At 48.8% G+C, this 20,275-nt stretch overlaps 1 long non-coding RNA gene across 4 annotated transcripts; it reads right to left on the bottom strand.

Moving 5' to 3' along the window:
* Positions 1–2,879: 2,879 nt before the first annotated feature.
* LOC109450687 (uncharacterized) lies at positions 2,880–16,352 on the bottom strand. 4 transcript variants are annotated; one of them, XR_012493790.1, is made up of 4 exons: positions 15,970–16,347; positions 9,003–10,155; positions 8,219–8,336; positions 2,880–7,267 (listed from the first exon to the last, which is right to left on the bottom strand). It is a non-coding gene; the product is annotated as an uncharacterized LOC109450687 (long non-coding RNA). The 4 variants fall into 4 exon arrangements; XR_012493789.1 differs by having other exon boundaries at positions 8,219–10,155; positions 15,970–16,352; XR_012493788.1 differs by lacking the exon at positions 8,219–8,336 and having other exon boundaries at positions 9,997–10,158; positions 15,970–16,317.
* Between the last annotated feature and the right edge of the window lie 3,923 nt (positions 16,353–20,275).

Here is a 20,275-nt window from a genome sequence, read left to right on the forward strand (position 1 = left end):
AGCCTGTGCTCTTGGTTACCCTCACGGGGGCGGGGCCTCAGGAGCAGCAGCTGGGGGATGATGCTCAACAGGATGTTTGAGCAGAAGATAACAAAGAGCTTCCGGAACAAGATAAGCAAGACGCAGCAGGCACCGTTGCTGGTAGACTAGTTGGGGAGCATATACAACACTCCTAAGTGTCATTACATCTTTCTGAGATGGGGGTGTGGCCGTCGGATTGCTTTTCAGCCCTGCAGTGAGCTGTGGTGAAAACGGACCCAGTGTGGAGATAAGACCAGGGGGAGAATTAGGACCCCAGCGTGGGGTGATGGCCATGGCTGGGAGCAAAGAGGGGCAGCATGAGACAACCATGAACTTGGGAGGGGAGGTCAGGAGAAGCAGGATGTGGGCTCTGGAGCCACGTGCCTGGGGTCTGGACCCTCACTCTGCCACTTTGAACTGTTCACTTCAGGAAGCTTCCTTAACCTTCCTGTGCCATGGTTTCCTCACCTGTAAAATGGAAGGCTCTCCCCATGGAGTGCTTGTGAGGACTGAAGGATTCACTCATGCAAAATGCTGAAAACAGCACCTCGTACAAGGTAAGCACTCAGGCTGTACGAGGTATTGCCACTGTTACGTCTGTTGCTATGATCACTGTTGGCACAATGATGATGATGAGGAGGATGATGATGAGGAGGAGGAGGAGGATGATAAGAAGTGAGAGGAAACACTGTCTGCTGAGTGAAGTCCAGCACCTAAGCACCTGTGCAAGCCCCACCTGCTGTGACTCACCAGGCTTATCATTTCCCAACAGAACTCAACTACCATCTCCCAAACACTGGTGACATTTTCCTGCCTTCGCCTTTCCCTAGAATTCTCCTCTCCGCCCATGGAAGCTCCAGTTCTACTTTGAATCCTTTTTCAAGGGCTTTCTCAGACGTCACCTTCTCTGTGGAGCGTCTACTCCCCCTCTCCCAACTTCCACGGCCTCTGCTATCAGGGCTGACGTGATTGTCACTCACGCCTCTGAGGACCGTGCTAACCACGGCGTAGGACTGGAAGTCCTGAAGACATGAACTCAGTCTTATTTAATCCAAGAAATGCTAAGTGCTTGCCATGTGCTGGGCCCTCAGCTGGGTATTGGGGATTCAAAAGAGAAAGATGCAGCCAGGTCGGAACATCCAGTGGAGAAAGCAGCGAGTCAACAGACAGAAAGCCAGGTAAATTAGGTGTGAGCCAAGTTCTCTGGGAATTTGGAAGAGTGAACTCTTAATTTTTACATCTTCCCCAAGGCGCACTGTCATGTGTCAGCAGATGCTCGGTGAGCAGTTTGTGTAAAGGAGCATTAACTCAACGTAGACTTTCTCTGACTCTCCGCAGACTACTGCACACACAACCCTTGGCTAACCCCTCATGTGGCAACAGCTACAGCTCTGAGAAGGGTCTGCTTGTGTTCTTCCCCTAGGTCCAGGCCAGCGCCAGCCAGGTGGTGGGAAACGACCTGCTGAAGGAATTTGAACTGTAGGACATGGCCTGAATTTCCCCACTCTGGCCCTGCCTCAGGTCTGCCTCTCCTGGTGGGAAGGAAGATGGTGGTTGTCTTCACTGGGAGGTGTCTCGCTTACACCTGGTGAGGTCACTGAAGACATTACACAGCCTCAAACTGGGGCACCCTGTGGACCCCCTCCTCACTGGGTGTGGTGCCCAGGATGGGAAGGCAGGCCAGCCCAAGGGAAGCAGATGGCCCCAAACCCCACACTTTACAAGGAAGCAGTCCTGCCTGGCCAAGACTAAGGAAGAGTGAGAGTCATGGTTCGGTTCCTAGTAACCAGCTTTCCCACCAGACCTTTGAAACCGTAATCACTGCTCAGCATTTCCTCTGTGGATGCCTTCCTCCATGGTCCCTCTGTTGCCCTCATCCCTGTCCCCCCAGGCCTGAGCTTTCGGGAATTTAATGCCTGCCACTTATTTGCTGTGCCGTGTGGGGCCTTGGAGGCGTATTTTATAGATGACAGTAATAACCCACCTTTGCAGAGAACCTGCAGGTACCAGGATGCCTGCGTGCCGCCTCCTTTAAACTTCACAACCAAGCTCTAGGCGAGAACTGTTGTCATCCCCATTTCACCAGTGAGGAAGCTGGAGCTTCAGGAGTTCAATAACTCGTCCAGCGGGATGCGGCTGGTGTAAGTGGCAGAGCTGGACCTTGCCCCCTCCTCAGTCTTGGGCTGGTGAACTTGGCTCCTCACCCCTGGAGAATGCATCCTAAACTCCATGAGCGTCAACGTCAGGTTTAAGTTTTTCTGCTATTCTCAGTAAACAGCCATTGATTGATTGGCTTGACCCGCAAAACTGTTTTAAATAAAATAGAACATGTTTCTTTTAAGGCACCCAAAGTCATTAAAAGATCATTTCCAACCTGTTTCCAAACAATCTCTGGGCAAGAACAATCTATTACTCCTAATCCTGCGGTCATCTCCCTCCCCCAGCACCCGTGCTGACCTTTTCCTATCAGGCACGCAGTGTCTGGAGACAAAGCCAAGGGCGCCAAGAGAAAGAGGCCAAGACTCAGATGTATTTCAGACAAGAACTTGAAGTGACTGAATCAGAGTTTTACAAAGAACGCCGGTCTAATTTTAGATGGAAACCCGACTTACCCCTTCAAGCCCAGCCAGTTAGTTTTGGTTATGTGTCATTGTTTATAGTTTAAATATTCTTTGCGTTTTTCCTCAAGACTGCCGTTAAATTAGAAGCTGGCCGAAAAGACAAGTTATTTATGGCTGTGTGTGACTCCTCTTTAGGCCTAGCTGCTTGTGACTTTCTCAAGCCACCCGGGAAGGTGTGCTTTATACAGAACAAGAGAGTGTGTGTGAAATGTTCTTTGAATAATGATTGCAAAGTGCTCAGGGAAGAACTGACTTTATTTAGACATTCTGTTTCTAAACAGTTTCCTCTCTGGCTCTCTCTCCAGACAGTAAGTGTGTGATAAGGAAAACACAGTGTGCGGGGGTCTGAGGCGGGCAGTGTGACTGTAAGCTCAGGGAATAATAGAGTTTTATTATGAGGGAGATTGCATCATTCATGCTTGAAATTCCCATGTGGTACAATCTGATTAAGTATCGATATGGTCCAGGTTCCCAGAGGTATTGTGGGGCTTGGGGAAGAGTAAAAAAGTACCCAAGCCACTTGATCAAAGATCAAAAGTTCATAGATGGCAATAGTCGGTGCATAACTGCATGAGGGTCACCAATATGTTGTTCTCCATTCATTAAGCACTATGCTGAGGCATTCTCTCTGGAAGGGAAATCCCATAAAAAAGTTTGTGCACTTAAACAAATGTGTAACTACACAAAGCTGAGTTATGGCTGCTGGACGAATTTCCCACATAAGGAAATCTTGGAAGAGAATTGTGGATTATATCATCTGTGATTTATCTGGGTCCAAATGCCTGAAACACGCAATGAACTTGAGTTGGAACAACACCTATATTCTTCGAAGTGTCTCCTGCCTCCAACACAGGGACTGGGGACAGGCTGCCCTCATCACTTAGAGAGGACAATAGAAACAGACAGCTGGCTGATTCCATGGTGTTGGAAATACTCAGGCTGTCCCCAGACACTGGGCTCCTTGTTTTAGACTCAATTCAGTACATGTTTTTGATTTTGTATGTGCTGCACATGCTCTCTGTCCAGGGCAATTGGGACTCAAAGATAAGCAGGATACAACACTTGCGTCCTTAAGTCCCCTGAGAGAAGCCCAGTTGCTGTAAGAGCTCTAAAGAGACCCTCTTCCTCTGGCAAAGGTGCCGGGGAACTCTTCACAGACAGGTGGTTGAAGGAGGATGTGCAGGATGGTGGGGCTCTTCCTGTGCCTGCCCAAGTCTGAGGAAACAAAGCTCGAGACTGTCTCTTGCTCACGTCCTATGGGGACAGTCGCCTTGTCCCTCATGGTTGGCCAGCAGCCTGCTTCCAGAGTAGGTGGCTGGAGTACACAGTCTCTTTCTCCATGCTGGGAGAAGGCTGTGGGCAGTAGTCATGCATGGGCATGTGGGGAGAGATGTTCCCCAGAAGTGTGGGAACAGGGTCCAGCTCTGCCTGGCCTTCGTGCTGCCCTCCCAGCTTCAGGGCTGGAGTCCCCTGTCTGGGTCCTGGGCAGCTCTGGGGGCAGGATGAAGAAAAGGGATGCAGGGGGCTATGGTGCTGTGGGTTACGGAGTGGTCTTCTCATTCCAGGCACCTATTACTGGCCTTCTCCGGGGGGTGCATTTGTTCTCTAGCAGCCCTCCAACATACGCTCGGGGTCCCAGCACAGCAGCATTTCCTGATGTGGGTGATGCCCTCTCATCTCCTGCCCTGGCCCTGCTCTGGGGCACATCCATGCAGCCCCGGAGCTTTGGGGTGAGCATCCACTTGGCACACGTGAAGTCTCATGCCACCCCCCTGCCAAGGGCAGGAGTGCCCTCAGACCATGGTAGCCGGCTCTCCTGGTCCTGCCAGGAGACGCCCCCAGGCAGTCACTGCGATCAGTCTTCTTCCTGGAAGTAACAGTGCTGGGAGGGATTCTGGGGTGCAACCCCTCAGCAGACAGCTCTGTGATCCACACTTCTGATCAAAATGTGGGGCTGGGGCAGGACCCACCTCCTTTTGAGGGAAAGGGGAGAAGTGCTGTATCTCCTAGACTCTCTTCCAAGAGAAAAGATGCTGAGAAAGAGCAGATGATGGAGTGCCCAAGGGACAGTACAGGCAGTTTGGTGACTTAGGAACTCAGGGAGCAGGAGGTCAGTTGGGATTTCCTTCTGGAATGCTATGCTAGGTTGAATTTGTTCCAGAATTGCAACAAGACTGCGTGCTTCCCCATGAAGTGGCCTTTGATGCATTGTTTGGCAGCAGGTCTACATGCTCAGATCAGATGTACCCACACTTCCCCTGGTCCACAAACAGGACACGCACGGAGATGAAACACTTGGCAGGAATGAGCTCAAGGGAAGGTCTGGTGATTAGGGGAGAAAACGTCCAGCCTGAAAGACGCTGAGTTGCTCATAACACCGTGAGGTTTCTTTGATGCGAGATGGGAATTGTTTGTTTGGTGAGTGTGATCGTACAGCCCGGGAGCAGGGTGTCCCTGGGTTTCCACCGGATAAGCCCAGCAGAAGCCCCAGGCGTGTGCCTAGCAAGAGAGGAGGGCATGGGCTCCCTGTGAGAGAGGACTTCCTCCTCACCAGGACCAGCTGGAGAACTCCTGTCACCACAAGTGCTCAAGCATAGTCTGCAGAACCACAAGGTGCTGGGCTCAGTGCTTCTTGCCAGCCCTACTGAAGTGCAGGCTCCCCAGAGGCCTGAAGCCCTGCTTGTGGTCTGGGTGCTCTGATTATTATCCAACCCCAGTTGTCTGGTCTTCACGAGCTGGATCACCATTGCTTCATCAGAGGACCTCTGATTCCTTTGTGGTTTTGTTCCCACCCTGTGAGGTCAGCTGGGAGTTAACCCTCTATTTACCTCTGGAAGGTAGCAGAAGCTGGAGAGGAGTGACCTAAAGGGCTCAGGGCCGCACTTCTTCAGGGAGGAGGGTTTGAATTCACCCCCCCCCCCCGGCAAGGCTCTCATGGCAGCACCTGCAACAGGCCAGAGCCCTGGGGAGGCGAAAGTGCCCTGCTCCCCCCCTGCCCCCCCCTGATGGCTACTGCTAGGCCCGCCAAGCCTGCCATCATGCTTATCAGGCAAGCATTGCTTTATCTTGAGGGCTTACATTGGGAGGGAGAGCAAAGGGTGAATTTTCAACTCCTACGCAATGTATTGCTACAGTATAGCAGTTGCTTAGAAAAACCACATATTTCTTATGAAATAAAAACACTTTTCACTTGGAATGACGTGCTCACCACTACAATGCAGCACCCTTAGCGATGAGACTTGCTCATTCTCCTAACAGCACCCTCTTGAGCCCTGAAGCCTGGCTAGTTCATCAGATTAGCTAAAGTGGAAGGACCCTGAAAGAAGGGATGCATAACTAGTGAACAGAGGGTTGGATTTATGGGGGATGGATGGTGGGATGATGGATGGGGAGGGAGACATTTTAGATCCAGGTCCCTAAGGAAACTCAGGATCATAATCTTCCTGGGTTGCAGGGCCCTTAGCAGGGAATCTGCTGGTCCAGCATTTTCTAATAGTGCTTCCCAGAGACCTAGGAGTCAGTGAGGTCTCCTCCCATCCTCTCCAACCAGAGGGCCTCTGCTTTGCTCTGCGTTACAGGCTGGCCTAGCAAGGGCTGAAAAGAATGTGAGGCCGCTGGTACAGCCCACATGTCTCGTGTTATAGATGAGGAGTCTGGAGTTCAAGGGATGGCAAAGTTCACAGGTATCGTGTTGTTTTGTTGGAGCCAGCTTGGAGCCGGACTCTGGGTCTTCAAAGTGTAGCTGGGCCTGGCGGGTGTCGGCGCAGCAGGTCCTGTGCACAAGGGACAGTGAGATGCCGAACCTTTTCTGAGGAAAGCCAGGGGTCCCAAGTTTCAAAGGGTGGCTTGGGGTGTGTGTGTGTGTGTGGGGGGAGGTTTGAGCACAGTAGTGGGAAAACCCAGGGTGCCGAGTGCTTCTGATCAAGGGATCTTTGGGGGTGAGGAAAGAGGACAACCTGTATGGTTGACAATTCTGCTTAGTTTTAGGGCCGCCCAAGCCCTGGGATTCTGGACCTGCCATCCGGGCTCTGCTGTTGGCCAGCTTCAAAGTCCTGAATTTCCTGACCCTGTATGGGGACACTGTGTATGTGGACTTCATCTGGGCTGAAGGTTGTCAGTCGGGGAGGCTGGGGCCATTGTGATAACCACTCTCTCTGGGTTAGAACCCCATGCAGACCACTTTGCACCTTACTGCGTAGTTCTTTTCTCCAAATAACCTCTTAACTGCCCCTGTACTACCTTCAGGGTAGGAACAGAAGCAACACTCAAGCCTCCAAATTTGGGATTCTTATTTGGCAATAGGTTGCTTATTTGTGTGTTGAGGGGGAAGGGAGGGCAGTGGGGTTCAGGAGGGAGGGAGAGAGAGACTGTGCATTCGTGTGCGTGTGTGTGCGTGTGTGTCTGCATGTGCAGACATTTGTAAGCTGGCTGTGACTCAGAGCTCTCATGTTTCTTCCGTCTTCCTTCTTTCTGTTTGGACTCAGCTCCTCTGCTCTGAAGATACGTCCTTTCTATTTTGCCAAAAGGCCCGTTGGTCTCCTCTGATCTGTGCTGCTTTTCAGGGCACGCCTCCAGTGGCGTGCCAGCAACTTGGGCCAACGACAACAGTGGAAACCAAGACAGCTCTGGAAAAATATTTGTTTAATTAGCAGAAATGATCTGTGTGCACTTCCAAGGGACCAGAATCCATTTTTAACTGGCTGGCCTGCAGCCGAGCTTGATGAGTTTTCCTGCAGGACTGTTTTAGGTTTTGACCTGAGTAATTGGTGTCCACCTCTGACCTGCATGCTGGCAAGGGAAGGGTGACATGTGGCCCTGTTCAGACCCTGTGCTTTTTCTTGCTGGGCAGTGTCAAGCACATTTAATGGTGTCTTGAGGGAAATGTGGGTGCCCTGGGGCATGTCCGATCCACACAGAATGGCCCAAATCATTCTCAGACCCTAAAACCATCCTTGTCACTCTAGAATTCCTCTCAGAACTGGGGCTATGCCTGTGAAAGTCCTCATCAAGCCTTTTTGGGTAAGAACCATTCGGTTACCTTGGAGGTAGAATTGCATTTTTCAAGGGGCATGTTTTACAGAAAGGTAGACTTTCTCCAGGGGGCACTGGGGTGTCCTAGGATGCCTTCTTGTGGCTCCTCCAGGGCCATCCTGCTCCCTCCCCTGAGACTGACCTACATGGTATATCTTTGGGGACATGCTTACTCTCTGCCTTCTTGGGGTAGGAAGTGGGGAGCCCCAGAGGGAGGAGAGGGAGGTGCAGGTAGTTATTCTGCCTCCCTCCCAGCTGGGTCAAGTCAGGGTTGCTCTGTGTCTTGCCGAGAGGTCATGGCTCCCCTAAACTTTCTTTCCCTTCTTCCACTTGACCAATCGCCTGTCTCTCCAGATCTGGCATGGCTTATGGGGTACAGCATTACCTTGTAGTTGTCCTACACCCCGTGTAAGCTTCACAGCCAGTCCCTTTATCACGCCCTCCTCAAATTATCCTAATTGGAAAACCATCTTTTCTGGACTTCGCTATAAAATGAGGTTTAACAGTCTTATTCTCTGAGAACAAAGCTCCCCAAAGACACGTACCAGAGAAGAAACCAATGGTGGCTCTCTGCAGAGACAGCGGACAGGGTGAGGAGAGCCTTGGAGCCAGAACAGGCTGATGTGTTGGCAGTCCGGGGGAGCAGAGCTGCAGTGTATGGTGCTGGGCAGAGAGACCGTGGAACAAGACTGAGTGAAGCTACAGTCATGGCCCAGCCTCAGGGTGAGCAGCCCTCTACCCATCCCACAGAGGTGCGGATAAGAATGGGAGCGCCGGTGTGTCTGCTGGGACCCTTCCCTGAATGCTGGCAACAAAACGGAAAGCCTTTGTTTGGGGGACCTGCCTCTGATAATTGCATTTAAACCTCCCACAGTCCTGTGTACACCCACCTCCTGGCCATAAGTAGGGGGATGTCAGATCAAAAACAGACCCTGCTGGTACCTTAGCCATGGTTCTCCAGAGAACACAGAACCAATAGGATATACAGATAAATAGAAAGAGCTTCGGGATAGAAATTGGCTCACAGAGTTATGGAGGCCCAGAAGTCCCACATCTGCCGTGTGCAAGCGGGAGGGCCAGGAAGTCAATGGTGTGGTTCCGGTCTGAGAACCAGAAACACCAACGTCTGAGGGCAGAAGAAGATGGATGCAGCAGCTCAAGCAGAAAGAGTCTGCGCTTCCTCCCTTTTTTGTTCTATGGGGGGGGCAGTCTAGATGAGGCCCACCCACCCACCTTGGGGAGGGTGATCTGCTGTACTCAGTACTCTGAATCACATGCGAATCTCTCCTAGAAACACCAGCACAGACACAAGCCAGAACAATGTTTTACCAGCTGTCTGGACAGCCCTTAGCTCCATCAGGCTGACACATGAAATTAGCCATCGCATAGAGTTGGGTTCTAGGGTCATCTTAATAGGCTCCAAGGTTTTTACCCTTGGCAGAGTCTGCTGGGCTGGTGGAGATGCAGGACGAAGGAGCCAGTGTGAATGTGAGTTGTTTTTTTCCGAAGAGGCGACAGAAATACTCAGAATCTAAGAGGCAGAAGGTCGGGCTGGGGAGATGAATCCATTTAGTGGCTTTTCCAACACTTGTAAAAACAACGCCATGGCACCGCACCTCAGACACGCCAGCACCAGCGGGAGCCCTTCCTCCAAGGTGGGGTTCCAGAGTCTCTCCAAGTTTTAATCATCGCAGCCTCTTCCCTTTGCTTTCTCAGCCTTGGGGATGATGCTACAGAGTTCTCTTTTTACCTTTGTAATCATCAGGTTAGCAATCTTACACCTATGCGAGCATTTATATTAAATCTTTTTCATTCAAGTAATCGGCAGCATGGCCCATCTCCTGTCGGAACCCTGACATGCTTCGCAGTAGGAAAGAGAAATTTCACCCGGCCTGCAGGCGGCCTGGAGGGGAGGGACAGCACAGGGTGACAGGTGGAGGCGGCCTCCTCAGCGAGGAGGAGCAAACGGGGCAGGCTCTGGAGGCAGTTGAGTCACTTCTGCTGCCTAAATCTTGCCGGGGGCAGCTATGGGTCAGTCGGGGCCTGCGTGGTATTGGAAGAAGGAATCTGGAAACTGTCTTCTGTCAGGGACAGACCTGGCATTCAGGGGGGACTACCAACACGTCAGCCTGTTCTGGCTCCAAGGCTCTCCTCACCCTGTCCGCTGTCTCTGCAGAGAGCCACCAGCCAGCACAGGTCTAAGCCCAGCTCCTCCGCTCAGTGTCCAACTCTAGCCATTCTGCTTCATTCTCTCCAGGGGCCCCGGAAGACCTAGGAGGCTGTGGGGCATCTCCCTGGAAGAGAGAATGAGTTCCACGCCCACCTGAGAATCCTTGGTACCGCGTCCTCTTCCCTTACCCACGTTCTCTCTCAGGATCTTCATCCCGCTGACCTGTCCCGATCAGGTCTCTGGGCAAGCGCCAACCAGTTCCACTGACAGTGGCGGCTTGGGCTCAAGCTGGGCCCTCAGGAGGTCCAGAAGCTGCTGGAAGAGGGAGGGCCTTGCAAGAATGAGGCAGCCACAGGGGCTCCCTGTTACGAGTTGAATTGCGACCCCAAATTCCTGTGTTGAAGCCCAAACCCCCAGGCCCTCAGAATGTGATTGTATTTGGAGATGGGGCCTTTTATGGAGGTGATTAATATAAAATGAGGCCCACAATCCAATCTGCCTGGTGTCCGTGTAGGAGGAGATTAGGACACAGAGTGACAGCTGTCTGCAAGTTCAGGAGAGAGGCCTCAGAGGAAACCAATCCTGCCGGCGCCTTGGTCTGACTTCTGGCCTCCAGAACTGAGGAAGTAAATGTCTGTGGTGTAAACTGCCAGTGTAGTATTTTGTTATAGCGGCCAGAGCCATGACACTCCCCAGTATCTTCTCCTGATATGAATCCTCCACTGTTGCGTTCCCCATGGAGGTGGTAACAAATGACCACAAGCTTCGTGGTTCAAAAAACGCAAATCTATTCTGGTAGAGCTCTGGAGGTCAGAGGCCTAAACCCAAGGTTTTGGCAGGCTGGTTCCTCCCAGAGGTTTTCAGGGGAGGATCTGTTTCCTTGCCTTTTTCTAGAGGCCACCTATGTTCCTTGGCTCACAGCCCCTTCCTCGAGTTGCTCCTCCCTCTGTGAACACCTACCACTGCTCTGAGCCTCCTGCCTGCCTCTTGTAAGGAAAAGTAGGAGATGTACTGTGTTTCCCCAAAAATAAGACCTAGTCAGACAATCAGCTCAAATGTGTCTTTTGGAGCAAAAATTATACATTATATTATATTATATTATATTATATTATATTATATTACATTATATTATATTTATTATATTATAATTATAAAGACTCGGCCTTATATTATAGTAAAATAAGACCAGGTCTTATATTAATTTTTGCTCCAAAAGACGCATTAGAGTTGATTGCCTGGCCAGGTCTTATTTTCGGGGAAACATGGTAGTTCCAGTTCAGAGCTGAAGGCCAGGCAGCTGACGTTCAAGGGCTGGAGAAGATGGATGTCCCGTGTCCCGTGACCCTGTGATCACACTGGGCCCAACACATAATCCAGGGTCATCTCAAGATTTTTAATTTAGTAACATTTTCAAAGTCCCTTTTGCCATGTGAGGTAAGAGTCACAGTTTCTGGGGATTAGGATGATGACACCTTTTGGGCAGGGAGGTGTGATTCAGCTGATAGCTCTCTCTCCACTCCAGCTTCCTAATTCACATCGCCTTGCATGTCCTCACAAGACGCGGGGAAAATCAGAAATCAGCCAGGAAACAAAAGACAGTAGAGTCTCTGGCCTCCCACGCCCACTTGGAGTCCACAGCCTGGAACCTATAAGAAGCTGTAGAGAACAGCAGAGGAAAGGAAGGAGAGAGGAAAAGGCCCTGGGGTGGCATTGGGCCTCGTCCTCCTCTGGAAGTCCATCCACTGAGGCATTAGACATGCTGAAAAACTTAAATTATCTAACACCAGCAACTAAGCTAAGAGCATTGTCACCTGAGCATAGGTGACCCAAACAGTAGAGGCTTTTACAGTGTCTGAGAGGCCCCAACTGAGAGGGGAAGAGCCAGCTTGTTAATAAGTGGCTCTTCTGTCACCTATTAGCTATGGGAGCTTGAAGAGTTACCCAAGCTCTAAGCCCCAATGTTCTCATCTGGAATATGGGATTAATGGTTCCTGCCTCATTGGTTGTCATGGGAATTGGAAATTTCTTTTTTGCATGGAAACAGCTTAGCACAATGCTTGGCACATACTGAGTGTGTAGTAAATGCTAGTCTTAATGATAATATTTAGTATCGCCAGTCTTGGGTCTACTCACAACTACAGTGTTTGGGGAGTTGCCAGACCATGCTGCGTGTGTGTGTGTGTGTGTGTGTGTGTGTGTGTGTAGAGGGTGGGCTGTGAGACTGGCAGTCCTTCGGCAGGCTGGAACCTCTAAATCTATCAGTGCAGTCCTGTTGCTGAAGAGAATTTCCTGTGAAGGATCCTCACACACCCCTGCCTCAAATGTGGGCTTCTGAAAGAACTTCCTTCCCTCCCCCTTATTTCTGGGCAGTCCAGTGATAGGAAATTGCATTAAATTGACTTCATTCTACACCAAAAAAAAAACACCTGATCAGAACTAATAAATGAATTCAGTAAAGCTGCAGGATACAGACTCAATATACAGAAATCTGTTGTGTTTCTATAAACCAATAACAAACAATTAGAAGGAGAATTTAACCAGAAATAGCCACCAAAACATATGGGAATTTAGTACAGGATAACGATGCCCTTTCAAATTAGTGTGTTACAGATGAACTACTTAATAAAAGCTGCTGGGACAATTTAATAGATTAAGGTGTATCTATACTTCACCCCATGTGAGACTGTATTATTATTCTTAATTATTTACTGTTGTTCAGGTAAGATGACTATATATTTCTTTACATTGCTATTTGGTTTGTGTGCCTCCCTGTGGGAAGAGTCACCCTGCCCCCAACCTATGACTGAAGTTGGGTTTGGTCATGTGACTTGCTTTAGCCAATAGAATTGCAAATAGAAGTGACATACACGTAATCTGAGGTGAAACTTTTAAGCACCATTGCTTGTTTCAGCTATTTTCTTTCCCCTCTTTCATGAGAATAGTTTATCCTCAATAATACTTTGAGGTAGGGTCTGTTATGATCCCCATTTCTTTGTGAGAAAGCTGAAGCAGAAAGTCAAAGTAACTCCCTAGTCACTCAGCTGGTGAGGCAGGGATGGAGTCAGGATCTGATCTAGACAGTCTGGCTCCAGTGTCTAGACTTTAACCACTGCACAATATTGCCTGTCTCCAACACATTCTTTAACTTTACTCATTTTAGTCTCTTGTGAAAGTCCATTTTTGATAACCTAGGGACAAAGACAAATATTTCTTGTTTCTTCTCAAGTAATATTGATGCCTTCCTAGTTACTAATCAATAATACTTTTCTTTCCAGATCTTAAGTGAAGACTTCTTAGACAACTGACTGATTTATTTTTATCTAAGGTCTCTCAGAACATGAACTATTTTCAGTTACCATCTATTTGACTCCATATGTTATGTTCACAGCTGGAATATAAGCAGATATGTGATAAATTTGTACTCTTCACATTATTTGAAACAATGTAACTCATTATGTAAACATGTAATTAATGTTTGATGAATAAATGATTGAACAAAAAAAAAGGAGAATTTAAGAAAACAATCCCATTTATAACTGCATCAAAAAGAATAAAATACCTAGGAATAAATTTAACCAAACAGGCAAAAGACCTATACTCTGAAAACTACAAGGCACTGAAGAAGACATTGAAGAAGATGTTAATACAAATAAATGGAAAGACATAGCTTGCTTATGGATTGGAAGGATTAATATTGTTAAAATTTCCACATTACCTAAAGCAATCTACAGATTCAGTGCAATCCCTATTAAAACGCCAATGGCATTCTTCTCAGAATTAGAACTAATCCTAAAATTTATATGGAACCACAAAAGACCCCAAATAGCCAAAGAAGTCTTGAGAAAGAATAAAGTGGGAGGCATCACATTCCTTGGTATCAAACTACAAGGTTACAGTAATCAAAACAGCATGGTACTGGCATAAAAACAGATACACAGATCAATGACATAGAAGAGAGAGCCAAGAAATAAACCCTCCCTTATATGGTCTAGTAACCTGTGACATAGGAGGCAAGAATATATAGTGGGCTAAAGACAGTCTTTTCAATATGTGGTGCTGGTGAAAATGGACAGATACATGCAAAAATATGAAATTGGACCACTTTCTTACACTATATACAAAAATAAACTCAAAATGGATTAAAGACTTAAATGTAAGACCTAAAACCATAAAACTCCCAGGGAAAAAACACAGGCAATAAACTCTTTGACATTACTCTTAGCAATAGTTCTTTGGATATATCTCCTTGGACAAGGGCAACAAAAGTAAAAACAAACAAATGGGACTATATCAGATTAAAAATTTTTGCACAGTGAAGAAAGCCATCAACAAAACAAAACCACAACATGCTGAATGGAAGAAGCTATTCACAAATGATACATCCATAGGGGGTTAATATCCAAGATTATAAGGAACTCATACAACTCAACACCAAAAACAATCTGATTAAAAAATAGGTTGGGCCACCCCGGTGGTTCAGGCGGTTGGAGCTCTGTGCTCCTAACCCCGAAGGCTGCCCATTCGATTCCCACATGGGCCAGTGCCAGATGGCTCAGTTGTTAGGAGCATGGGCTCTCAACCACAGATTGCCGGTTCGACTCCCACAAGGGATGGTGCAACTGAGATCAAACATGGCACATTGAGCTGAGCTGCCGCTGAGCTCCCGGATGGCTCAGTTGGTTGGAGCACGGGCTCTCAACCACAAGGTTGCCATGGCTCCATTGGTTGGAGAGCAGGCTCTCAACCACAAGGTTGCTGGTCAACTCCTGCAAGGGATGTTGGGCTGCGCCCCCTGCAACTAACAAGGGCAACTGGACCTGCACCCTCTACAACTAAGATTGAAAGGACAACAACTTGACTTGGAAAAAGTCCTGGAAGTACACACTGTTCCCCAATAAGGTCCTGTTCCCCTTCCCCAAAATAAAAAATAAAATATTTTAAAAATTTTAAAAATAAAAAGGTTGAGAACCTGAATAGACCTTTTTCCCAAAAGGACATACAGATGGCCAATAGACATCACTAATCAGAAATATGCTAATTAAAACCGCAATGAGATATCACCTCACACCTGTCAGAATGGCTACTATCAATAAATCAACAAGTGTTGGCGAGGATGTGGAGAAAAGGGAATCCTTGTGCACTGTTGGTGAGAATGTAAATTGGTACAGCCACTATGGAAAACAGTTTGGAGAGTCCTCAAAAAATTAAAAATAGAGTTGCCATATGATCCAGCAATTTCACTTCTGGGTATTTCTCTGAAGAAAACAAAACACTAATTCGAAAAGATATATGTACCCCTATGTCCAGCATTATTTACAATAGCCAAGATATGGAAGCAACCTAGATGTCCATCAATAGGCAACTGGATAAAGAAGAAGTGGTACATACGTACAATTGAATATTACTCAGCCATAGAAAAAAAATGAAATCTTGCTTTTTGTAACAACATGAATGGACCCTGAGGGCATTATGCTAAGTGAAATAAGTCAGACAGAGAAAGATAAATACCGTAAGATTTCACTTATATGTGGAATCTAAAAACAAAAACAAATGAATAAACAAAACAGAAACAGACCCATAGATATAGTTGATTGTTGCCAAAGGGGAGGGGGTGGGGGATGGATAAATAAATAACTAAATAAATGACTTCATCCCTCCCTCTTGTCTCCCCATCCACATTCAGAGTTCACACCCATCATTAGTCACTCAGTGTGAAGGGGTGAACTGTTTATCGGGCTGGAGGTCACCCTGAGATAGAGAGCTTCTTGTTCCTGGCAGGTGCCAGTGCCTTATCTCCCCGCGTATGCTGGGAGGGGGCTGTGTGTGTGTGACAGAGTGAGTGCAAGTGTGTGACTGTGTGTGTGTGTGTGTGTGAGTGTGTGAGTGTGCAGTGAGGCAGGCAGAGAGGGGCTGACTCACCCCCTGGAGCAGGAGGCCAGAGCAAGTTTGCTGAGTGCCCTTTATCCTCAAGCTGAGAAAATGGCGCCCTGCTGGGGTGACTGAGCGATTTCAGGCATGGTTATGAAGCTGCCCACGTACAGGATCCGGGTTCTCGGGGCTTGGAAAGGATGGGCGGAGGCTGGGGGCTCTTTGGGGAGCACAGGCCTTCCTTGGGGTCAGACTCACCTGGTCCGTGTGGCCTCCCACAAAGTTATGCAACCTCCTCCAGTCTCCATTCCTGATTCAGAAAATGGGCCACGGTCCCCACCAGTCTGGCTGGTGGAGAGGATTAAATGAGCTAATTTACGTGGGTTCCAATAAGTAAATAAATACAATGAAGACTCAGCACGGGGCTTGGCGCAGACCCGCACTCAGAAATGTCAGCCGCGATACTGAGGGCCCAAGGCGCCTGGCACAGCGCCCCTTCCCGGCTCACGCCCCCTCCCGGCCACCTCTCCTCAGCCTCTGCACACAGGAGGCCTCGGGAAAGTCTTGCCAAAAAGCTCATTTAGCAGGGCGGTCCCAGCCAGGTTCCTGTTTGCCTAAACCCAAGCTGCAAAGCCTTCAAAGGAGCCTCGCGGAGAACGGTTTGTTTTTTTTTCTCCTACAGAAGAGGGAGACGGAAAAGTTTGCTAAGTCAAGCTCCATTAAACTCACAAAGAGGCTTTGTTCCAGCTGAGACGGGTGAAAAGCAGAGGTGGTACAGGGCGTGGGCTTGTTTCTCTGTTCTTAAGAGTATTTAGGTAAGACTAGCCCCACCTGGCTTTCCCCCGGAGCCCCGTCACTGAACCTTCCACCGGTCCCCATCCTGCCTCCTGAATCGGAGACTCCAGAGTGACCCAGCCAGCGGGACCTCTCAGGCCTTTTACTCCCGTTGAATTTTAGCTTTCAAAATAATGATACATGACACTTATTAAATTATACAGCTTCTCCAGGACTTCTGCACGTTTTGTGTACTCTTGGGAGTGATTCCACTAAGGTCCTTGCTTAAGGTCAAACAGCTAGTTCCTGGTTGAGCTGGGGCTAGAACCAGGTCACTTGTTCCTCAGGCTGGGTTTAGACAGTTGTCTTACACTGCTTGTTGTTCCTGGCATTGGCGTGGATAAGTCTGCTTGTTTCTAACCCTTTTGTCTATAAGTAAAGGGATCTAAATCAAGATTTCTTTGTTCCCATTAACTCATAAATCCCTTCAGGCAGGTTGCTATGTGACTGGGGCCTCTTGCAGTTGTGCAGTGTGGGGACAGAGCCAGGAGTGCAGTTTCCAGGCTCTCGGCCTCACGTGGAAAGGTGCTGGCTCAGGTAGTAAATGGCCATCAACTGTGGTTGGATGGCCATCAGCTGTGGCTAGTTGGCCGTCAGCTGTAACTAGGGAGCCATTGGCCACTAATGTAACTGCTGTGGCTACGCTAGCAGCAAATGGCGGCTAGCAAGAAGATGGTGGCTGAGCTAGCAAGAGCAGATTGCAGTTAGCAAGTGAGGTTGGTTGGCAGAGAGAAGTGGACGGCAGGTTGCGGATAGTGTGGCTCCTGCTTCCTGTGTCTCCGATCCAGCCGCCAGCGAGAATATAATGGTATGACTCCCCTATCTATGGCTCCGTGGGTGTTCAGTTTTGGCCTCACCATGTCCTGCATTCTTATGTGGTGAGCTGGACCAGAGACCCCGCATGCCACCCTGCATGACAGCAGTGTGCAACCTGTGAGACTGGATATGGCAGCCCTGCTTTCATGATGAATCCAGTAGTATTAATTCATCCCCCCAGCACATGGCATGGTGCCCTTGGGGGGAAATCATGCCTTTGCTCCTAAGGCTGGTGGTCCTGGTGCACAGAATCCAGTAACTGAGCTCAGCTGTGCTGAACGACAGCGGCAAGGCCACTCCTGAACCCCCACAACAGGAGGCAGCCGTGTGCTCATCGTGGGCTGGGCTGGCGGCTGTGGGCATGTGGGCATTGGAACCAGTCCTTAGGTGGGCAGACAGGAGGGCATTGCTGGGGGAGTCTGATAGGGTGGAGCCATCAGGCCCAGGTTTTGTCCCAAGGCAGCTAGAGAAGGAAGATCAGTTGTTGTTTCTGTCCTGACTCAGAGGTGACATTGTGAAAGTTTATGAGCTTTTCTCCCTCTGGCTCCATTTCCTTATCTGTTAAAATACAGCAGAGCAGAACCTGGCCCACACCTGCTCTTAAGGACAGAGCCAAAAAGGGCTGGGTTTTGTGAAATAGCTCTGGGCATAGCTTGGTGTCCCAATACCTGTATGGCATGGTGCCCAGGTGTTTCTGGGGGGAAAGCTGGTATGGACGCAGGAGCTGGCTTTCTCAGGGGTGACCTCAGGAGCAGCACCGTGGGTGTCAGAAGAGAGCATACCATTCTTTTGTGCCACTAAGGAAATATCCTGCCCATCATAACTTTTACTTTTGCAGTAACATAGCCCGAGTTAGAATTTTTTTAAAACAGCTTTGTTGAGGTGGTATAGTTGACACACAAGAAACTGCACATAATTAAAGTGGACAACTTGATACATTTTGACATGTGAATCCGTAAGTGAAACCATCACCCCAAATGAGGTAATGAACATAATCATCACCCCCAAAAGTTCCTTTGTGCCTCTCCCAGCTCTACGCCCAGGCAACTACTGTCAACTTTAATTTCAACATACTTTCCATCCTAAGATGTCTCATGATCTTAGGGAATCTTTAAATCCTATGGAGGCAGGAGCATGTGTGGCTAAAGAGAGGTCAGGTAGGACCTCATGGAGGGAGTGGTGGTTGGGTTAGGGGAAAAATCAGTTACCCCTAAGTGATCTCTGGCAAAGGTCACAAGTAAGCTGGCTACCACCAGCTGGGGGAGGCAATGAGCCCAGTGGAAAGGGCACCAGCGGACCCAGTCTATCTCTGCCATTCTGCTATATGATCTTGGGAAAATTCCCTAACCTCCATAAGCCTCAGTTTTCCTATCTCTGAAGCGGGGATAATGATACTACTCCCTAGGTTTGTTGTGAAAACTGAATAAGTCAATCTATGTAAAGTGCCTGACACATGGTAGACAGTCCAGAAATGGTACCTGCTCTACCTATATTGGATTTGAAATACAGAGACATCTGTCAGAAGCATACATTCTCACTCCCCTCGGGGCTTGGTATCAATCCTACCATCTACTGTTTGACTAGAGTGTGGTTGTGGAGCCAAGAAGTGAATAACCCTCAATGGTTAGAGCTAACTATGTCATCAGTACTGACTGTGATGCTCCTCTCCCCTAGAATTTCATGTCCTCTCATGAACCCATCATTCAAAAACTCACTCAAATCTCACCACCTCCAGGAAGCCTCCCCTGATTACTGTAATCTAGACTCCAGATGCTGATGTTTCCTCTTCTCTCTAAACCCCAATACTATTTGGGTTGTAACCACACCATTGTACAACCGAGAGTGTAGTGTTCTGCATTGTTTTCTGTCTTGTGTACCTCTGTTTTGATTCCTGTTTTGAGCACAAATTTCTTGTGGACAGGAATTTTGTCTCATGCTTCTTTGTGCCTTCAGCCACATCCTTAGAACTGTGTTAAATAAGGATTGGTGTTCATCAAATAGGTGAGCATTTACTTAGCATAGACAGTACCAGGACCAGTCCTCACGGTCATCACACCTGGAGAATATTTTGAATGACAGGTGAGTGTGAGTATGTATCTGAGCTCGGGCTGCTGCAAAAGAACACCATAGACTGGGGGGCTCACAAACAGAAATTTATTTCTTACAGTTCTGGAGGCTGGAAGTCTGAGATCAAGACACCAGCAGATTGAGTGTCTGGTGAGGGCCTGCTTCCTGGTTCATAGACAGTGTCTTCTCTTGTGTCCTCACAGTGAGGGGGCTCTCTGGGGTGTCCTTTATAAGGCACTCATCCCATCATCAGTCCCACTGGTCCCACTTCCTAACGCCACCACACTGGGTGTTAGGTTTCAACATACGGATTTGGGGGGGACAGCCCTCGCCTGCCCACGGCTCCAGCCAGGCACTGGGCTGTCACTGTCTTTCAGAACGAGTGCCCTTCAGCTCTGACCCCCTGGGCTCCCAGACATGGCTAGAGATGACTTTTTGTCAGCCGTCCACTACTGACTTCTGTTTAGCTTGTGGAAGGAACCGAGGCTCCTTCCCTGGGGCCCTGTCCTCTCCGTCCCCACAGAGAGAGTGAGGCCTACCAGACTCCTTCCAGCTGCCCCCACAGGAGGCCAAGCCGCCTGGCCTGCGTCTGCCCTGCTCTTTGATCCACTGCTTTTGGAATGACTCATCACTAATCTTTCCTGTCAATAACAACAAACACGGGGAGGAGGCCCAAGGGCCCTCCTTGGCTCAACATGTCTTGAAATTAAACTGGAAGGGAAAACCCATTACACAGAAGGCTTTGAAGGGGCAGAGGGAAGGAGAAGAAGCCAGAATCCACACAGGGCGAGCCAGACCCTGGGGCCTGGGTGAATGCTCAGGCGGGTCAGCTGACATCTACTGGGGG

The sequence above is a fragment of the Rhinolophus sinicus genome, linkage group LG02 (genome assembly GCF_036562045.2).
Source record: "Rhinolophus sinicus isolate RSC01 linkage group LG02, ASM3656204v1, whole genome shotgun sequence".
Taxonomy (NCBI): Eukaryota; Metazoa; Chordata; class Mammalia; order Chiroptera; family Rhinolophidae; genus Rhinolophus; species Rhinolophus sinicus.